Below are 8,194 nucleotides of genomic sequence, written 5' to 3' on the forward strand. Positions count from 1 at the left end.
TGGCTGATTTCTTTTGATTTTCCCATGATGTCAAACAAAGAGGCACTGAGTTTGAAGGTAGGCCTTGAAATACATTTGCAGGTACAACTCCAATTGACTCAAATGATGTCAATTAGCTTATCAGAAGCTTCTAAAGCCATTACATAATTTTCCAAGCTGTCCAAAGGCACAGTCAACTTAGTATGTAAACTTCTGATGATCCACTGGAATTGTGATACAGTGAATTATAAGCAAAATAATCTGTAAACAATTGTTGGAAAAATGACTTGCCATGCACAATGTAGATGTCCTAACCGACTTGCCAAAACTATAGTTTGTTGGAGTGGTTGAAAAAACGAGTTTTAATGACTCCAACCTAAGTGTTTGTAAACTTCCGACTTCAACTGAATATATAACAGCATAGACCACACTTCCTGTTTTCTAACCTCTTCTCAGACACTGAAATTATTTTTGCAACCTACTGAAACGCATTGCTGATTCTGAATTGATGATTTGTGAAGAGTGCTATGAACAGTGACATTATAGTACAATGAGGGAAAACACGCATGCCGATACTTTACAGCAGGGGTACTCAACTCTTACCCTACGAGGTCCGAAGCCTGCTGGTTTTCTGTTCTACCTGACAAGTAATTGCTCACACCTGGTGTCGCAGACAGGCCTTAATCAGCCCCTGACTAGAGGGGAACAATGAAAAAAGTGCAGTGAAACTGGCTTTGAGGTCCAGAGTTGAGTTTGAGGGCTTTACAGGAACAAGTCAAGTCCGTGAAAACACACTTCACAGATGACTCACTGCTTTCTACTGATAAACATGATCTGGTCAAGTTTGTTTGACTTGTACCTGGAAATGTCCATCAAAGGTGAAGAGGGCGTTATCTGAGGGGGACAAGGGCCTCTTAGATTGGCCAGGGGGCACTCTCAATGTCCTCATACCACTTTCTGGAATGTGAACAATGAGCTGACATAGAGAAGGATAGTGGCCTCTAGTGGCCAAGGCTGTAATAGCATGGGCAGCGCCATTGAGGGCTTCCACCATTTGAATGTAGTCAACTGGGTGGGACTTCGAACTTCATTTGCTGATGACCCTGTTAGAGTCATGTCCAACAAGGTCATCAGGAGGGATTAGCCAATTGAGAATATAAACATTTATTACTTCAAATTGGAGATTGCCTCAATGGTGCTGCTCATGCTGTCACAGGCGCCATAATGGCACAAATACAAAGATGAGTCCTCTATGTATCTCTATGGCTGACATTCTCCCTTGCTTCCTTCTTCCTGGAAAAAGTGGTTCTTAAAAAGTTATTAATACATGGTCAGCTCATAACAGCAAGGGACGTGGGACCACAGGGAAAAGGTCGGGCCCAGCCAATCAGTAATTATCACTTGCTTTGTCCCGCCACCACTGCTATATTGGGGGAATTTGTTTTGCATATGGCACAGAGTGCCGGGGGAGGGCGGGGTTTGAACATTTTAGATCATTCCATTGGTGAACTCTCCACCCACCTGGAGCACCGGGCCATGCAATACGAACTGGCCCATTGTCAGGACCACTTTGTTGATAAGAATGCTCAAAATATATAGGATATCGTACACTATACATACAAAGAAGTGTAGCAGGATTTGACTGTTTATACAGTTGAAGTCAGACGTTCACATACACCTTAGCCAAATACATTTAAACTCAGTTTTTCACAATTCCTGACATATAATCCTAGTAAAAATTCCTTGTCTTAGTTCAGTTAGGATCACCACTTTATTCTAAGAATGTGAAATGTCAGAATAATAGTAGAGAGAATGATTTATTCAGCTTTTATTTATTTCATCACATTCCCAGTTGGTCAGAAGTTTACATACGCTCAATTAGTATTTGGTAGCATTGCCTTTACATTTTTTAACTTGGGTCAAATGTTTCAGGTAGCCTTCCACAAGCATCCCACAATACGTTGTGTGAATTTTGGCCCATTCCTCCTGACAGAGCTGGTGTAACGGAGTCAGGTTTGTAGGCCTCCTTGCCCGCACACGCTTTTTCAGTTCTGCCTACATACTTCCTATGGGATTGAGGTCAGGGCTTTGTGATGGCCACTCCAATACCTTGACTTTGTTGTGCTTAAGCCATTTTGCCACAACTTTAGAAGTATGCTTGGGGTCCATTTGGAAGACCCATTTGCGACCAAGCTTTAATTTCCTGACTGATGTCTTGAGATGTTTTTCAATATATCTACATAATTTTCCTTCCTCATGATGCCATCTATTTTGTGAAATGCACCAGTCCCTCCTGCAGCAAAGCACCCCCACAACATGATGCTGCCACACCCGTGCTTCACGGTTGGGATGGTGTTCTCCGGCTTGCAATCCTCAAGCTTTTTCCTCCTAACATAACGATGGTCATAATGGCCAAATATTTATATTTTTGTTTCATCAGACCAGAGGACATTTCTTCAAAAAATACAATCTTTGTCCCCATGTGCAGGTGCAAACCGTAGTCTGGCTTTTTTATGCCGGTTTTGGAGCAGTGGCTTCTTCCTTGCTGAGCGGCCTTTCAGGTTATGTCGATATAGGACTCATTTTACTGTTGATATAGATACTTTTGTACCTGTTTCCTCCAGCATCTTCACAAGGTCCTTTGCTGTTGTTCTGGGATTGATTTGCACTTTTTGCACCAAAATACGTTCATCTCTAGGAGACAGAACGCGTCTCCTTCCTGAGCGGTATGACGGCTGCGTGGTCCCATGGTGTTTATACTTGCGTACTATTGTTTGTACAGATGAACGTGGTACCTTCAGGCGTTTGGAAATTTCTCTCAAGGATGAACCAGACTTGTGGAGGTCTACAATTTTTTTCCTGAGGTCTTGGCTGATTTCTTTTGATTTTCCCATGATGTCAAGCAAAGAGGCACTGAGTTTGAAGGTAGGCCTTGAAATACATCCACATGTACACCTTCAATTGACTCAAGTGATATAAATCAGAAGCTTCTAAAGCCATGACATCATTTTCTGGAATTGTCCAAACAGTTTAAAGACACAGTTAACATAGTGTATGTAAACTTCTGATCAACTGGAATTGTGATACAGTGAATTATAAGTGAAATAATCTGTCTGTAAACAATTGTTGGAAAAATTACTTGTGTCATGCACAAAGTAGATGTCCGAACTGACTTGCCAAAACTATGGTTTGTTAACAAGAAATTTGTGGAATGGTTGAAAAACAAGTTTTAATGACTCCAATTTAAGTGTATGTAAACTTCCGACTTTAACTGTAACTGGGTTAGTGAGGTTTTTCTTCTGATCAGTTATCTTGCATCAGTATCGTAACAGTAACATTCAATCCACTCAGCTCAAGTTCCAACACTCCATCTCTCAATCAAGTTGGAGCAAATCTAAAGCTAATCATGTAGTAGTTACATAACTCAACCCTTAGTGAATTGACATCTGATTTTAATCCATTTGTTTTTCTTTTCCTCCTGCTGGTCTATAAATGTCATTGCTTTCCCAATTCCCTTGTGTGAACAACCATGTAAGTGCATTGGGGTTGCAACGGCAACAGCCTTCATTTGGCCAGCGATAACATCAGAGCACCAAACACTGGGGACAGATTGCGTATCCTATACTGTTGTTGGCTTGTAGCACTGGGTGTGTGAGAATGTGTATTAGTGAGAGTGTGAGTGGGGGCTTGGCTGTGTAATAAACTTTGGTCAGAAGGCTTGGAGCACAGTCACTGATAGCTCTTCTAGCCATTCTTGGAATTCTTTCCGATGGAAACAATCTGCCACTGATTCCAGTGTCAGCACAGTCTGTCCCTCCACCCCCTAACTTCTCAATGACTCTTGAAGTCAACCACATCAACACACACACTCTCTCGCTTCGCTGTCTCATTCTCTCGCTCTCCCTTCTACTCCCAGCACCATTCCCCACATTCACATACTCACATCCGGACCCGACCACTCACACACACACCACACACCCTCTCTATCTCGCTCAAGCATGGTACTGTATCTTGGTTGACACAGTGGTTTATGCGACAGTATGAGCTCATGCTGGCTCTCTCTCTCTTTCTCTCTCGTCCTTTCTCTTTCTGACATCTTTAACCCCCTTCACCATACTACTCTGATGTTCTAGTAAGTTTCCCATAATTGACTGCAGTTACATTCACTGCCTCACGTTACATGTTATGTAATGTTACATGACATTACAACAATACTTATAACCTTGTTATCTGTTTTGTGCCCAATCATGGTATGCTTGCTGAGTGTGCTGTATGTGTGTGTGTGTATGTGTGCGTGTGCGTGTGTGTGTGTGTGTGTGTGTGTGAGTGAGTGAGTGAGTGCAAATTTGCAAGTACGTTTGTGTGAGAGTTTGTGCGTTTAAGGCTGCTTTTTGTGTGTGCCATGTGCGTAAGGGAAATATTTTTTTCCCATGGTTCCTCAAGTGTGAGAAGCAAATAGAGCTCTCAGGGCATGAAGCAAAACATCTGCTAGTTATTTATACCCTGTCTGGAGACTGGACACCAAGGGTACACATAGCTGGCACAACCAACCAGGGGAGAGATACGCACATAGGGGCATAACGAGAGAAGAGACAGAAGAGATGAAGGGACAAATGGGAAAACATAAAGGAGGGGTGGGGGAGATCAGAGCAGGGCTGGGCCATGAGAGAGCAGAGCAAGAGGTACATTTGGCCAAGGGATTGAGCATAGCTAGGAATTACATTGGGTTCATCAACAATCAATTATTTGGTGACTTACAAAGTAGGCCAACAAAGGTAAGATAAGGATAGGGAAAGTGAAGATTTGAAAGCAGAAATTAGTTAAGGGCACAACAAAGGAGCTTTGTCTCTGATCATATTATGCCAATTTAATCAGTCTATGCTTGCACATTGTTACACATGATGGTATGATTTTTTTCAGGAAACCATCCCAGAGATATGATGTATAGTCAGGCAGTAAAGGGTATGCATCTTTGAGGTCAGGGAGGTTCTTGGGTTGTGTGGGCATGTGTCTTTACCCCACAGAAGTGAAAGTACCAAATTCATTATCAATACACCCAGTGTGGCAAAGAGACTGACTCATTGACTGGTGTTCAAAACAAAGCCTCAATGATTTGTAAATTAATTAAAGTCAAACACAGTCAATACTTGGAAACGGTACATTCAACTGAAGCAGTCCCAGCAGAAAGTAATACATAGCCTATATAGCCTACACAAATGTGCAATACTGCATGCATAATAGGACAGATGATTCAAAGCATTCCATATCAGAGGGATTAATCTGCTATTTAATATGGTGATGTTAGGGTACACTGCCATCTTGTCCCAGAGATTTATGAGCTTTGATCAATTACGGATGTACTTTTGTGTGTTAATGTGCTAATCTGCAGCTAATCTGTCTATTCATATCAATGACAGGTTATGCTCTTCCATAACCTGTCATTGATATAAATAGACAGCTTTATGCCCCCCCTGATCTGTAATGCCTGAAGACCAGAGAGGAAAAAACTGGTTCAAATCACCATTCTAAAAAAGAGAGAGGGAGAAGAGGTAGAGCAAGAGAGAGAGAGCTAAAAGAGAGGGAGAGAGAGAGAAAGATAGAGGCAGGTGGGGTATCAGTTCAAAACAGAACAATGGTGACTGATTTCACTATGGACATTTAGAGGTGTCAAATCAATGTTATCATCAGTGTTTTAACGCAGATGTATCTGGATAGAAAGAAGGCAATAGTTCTGAATAATGAGAATGAGTGACATGTAGAGAGTAACAACAGAAAGACAGGGGAAATTGAAATGAGACAATTATGCAAGACCCAATAAGAGAGAAGAAAGGATGATGGTACAGAGGAAGTGTCAAATCAAATCAAATCAAATCAAAATTGTATTGGTCACATACACGTGATTAGCAGATGTTATTGCGGGTGTAGCGAAATGCTTGTGCTTCTAGCTCCGACAGTGCAGTAATATTTAACAAGCAAAATCTAACAAATTACACAACATATGCCCAATACACACAAATCTAAGTAGGATTGAATTAAGACTATATACAGTGGGGAGAACAAGTATTTGACACACTGCCGATTTTGCAGGTTTTCCCACTTACAAATCACGTAGAGGTCTGTAATTTTTATCATAGGTACACTTCAACTGTGAGAGACTGAATCTAAAACAAAAATCCTGAAAATCACATTGTATGATTTTTAAGTAATTAATTTGCATTTTATTACATGACATAAGTATTTGATACATCAGAAAAGCAGAACTTAATATTTGGTACAGAAACCTTTGTTTGCAATTACAGAGATCATACGTTTCCTGTAGTTCTTGACCAGGATTGCACACACTGCAGCAGGGATTTTGGCCCACTCCTCCATACAGACCTTCTCCAGATCCTTCAGGTTTCGGGGCTGTCGCTGGGCAATACGGACTTTCAGCTCCCTCCAAAGATGTTCTATTGGGTTCAGGTCTGGAGACTGGCTAGGCCACTCCAGGACCTTGAGATGCTTCTTACGGAGCCACTCCTTAGTTGCCCTGGCTGTGTGTTTCGGGTCGTTGTCATGCTGGAAGACCCAGCCACGACCCATCTTGTCACGTTCTGACCTTAGTTCCTTTGTTATGTCTTTGTTTTAGTATGGTCAGGGCGTGAGTTGGGTGGGTTGTCTATGTTCCGTTTTCTATGTTGTGTTTTTGCATTTGGCCTGGTGTGGTTCTCAATCAGAGGCAGGTGTCGTTAGTTGTCTCTGATTGAGAATCATACTTAGGTAGCCTTTTCCCACTTGTGTTTCGTGGGTGTTTATTTTCCGTGTCAGTGTTTGTTTCCACACGGAACTGTTTCGGTTTTGTTTTGTCACTTTATCGTTTATTGTTTTGTTCAGTGTTCTTATTAAAAATGAAGATGAACACTTACCACGCTGCGTATTGGTCCGATCCTTGCTACTCCTCTTCAGAAGAGGAAGAGGAAAGCCGTTACACATCTTCAATGCTCTTACTGAGGGAAGGAGGTTGTTGGCCAAGATCTCGCGATACATGGCTCCATCCATCCTCCCCTCAATACGGTGCAGTCGTCCTGTCCCCTTTGCAGAAAAGCATCCCCAAAGAATTTCCACCTCCATGCTTCACGGTTGGGATGGTGTTCTTGGGGTTGTACTCATCCTTCTTCTTCCTCCAAACACGGTGAGTGGAGTTCAGACCAAAAAGCTCTATTTTTGTCTCATCAGACCACATGACCTTCTCCCATTCCTCCTCTGGATCATCCAGATGGTCATTGGCAAATTTCAGACGGGCCTGGACATGCGCTGGCTTGAGCAGGGGACCTTGCTCCATGACTGTGTAGTGTGTTACTAATGGTTTTCTTTGAGACTGTGGTCCCAGCTCTCTTCAGGTCATTGACCAGGTCCTGCCGTCTAGTTCTGGGCTGATCTCTCACCTTTCTCGTGATCATTGATGCCCCACAAGGTGAGATCTTGCATGGAGCCCCAGACCGAGGGTGATTGACCATCCTCTTGAACTTCTTCCATTTTCTAATAATTGCGCCAACAGTTGTTGCCTTCTCACTAAGCTGCTTGCCTATTGTCCTGTAGCCCATCCCAGCCTTGTGCAGGTCTACAATTTTATCCCTGATGTCCTTACACAGCTCTCTGGTCTTGGCCATTGTGGAGAGGTTGGAGTCTGTTTGATTGAGTGTGTGGACAGGTGTCTTTTATACAGGTAACAAGTTCAAACAGATTCAGTTAATACAGGTAATGAGTGGAGAACAGGAGGGCTTCTTAAAGAAAAACGAACAGGTCTGTGAGAGCCGGAATTCTTACCGGTTGGTAGGTGATCAAATACTTATGTCATGCAATAAAATGCAAATTAATTACTTAACGGACTAAGATACAGTAGAATAGTACAGAATACAGTATATACATATGAGATGAGTAATGCAATATATGTAAACATTATTAAGTGAATGAGATACTGTAGAATAGTATAGAAAACAGTATATAAATATGAGATGAGTAATGCAAGATATGTAAACATTAAGTGACTAAGATACCATAGAATAGTATAGAATATAGTATATACAGTGTGGGGTGAAAGAGAATAAGACTTCAGTTAAATCATCCCTGTTCCTTTTCGGAACCCCATGCTCCCCTTTCTCCTCTCCTCTCTCTTATCCCAAAAGCACAAGGGGTCAGAAGGGACAAGAATGTTTTTGTTTTTTTAAACATAGGA

This window comes from Oncorhynchus nerka, linkage group LG18 (assembly GCF_034236695.1).
Source record: "Oncorhynchus nerka isolate Pitt River linkage group LG18, Oner_Uvic_2.0, whole genome shotgun sequence".
In the NCBI taxonomy this organism is placed as follows: domain Eukaryota; kingdom Metazoa; phylum Chordata; class Actinopteri; order Salmoniformes; family Salmonidae; genus Oncorhynchus; species Oncorhynchus nerka.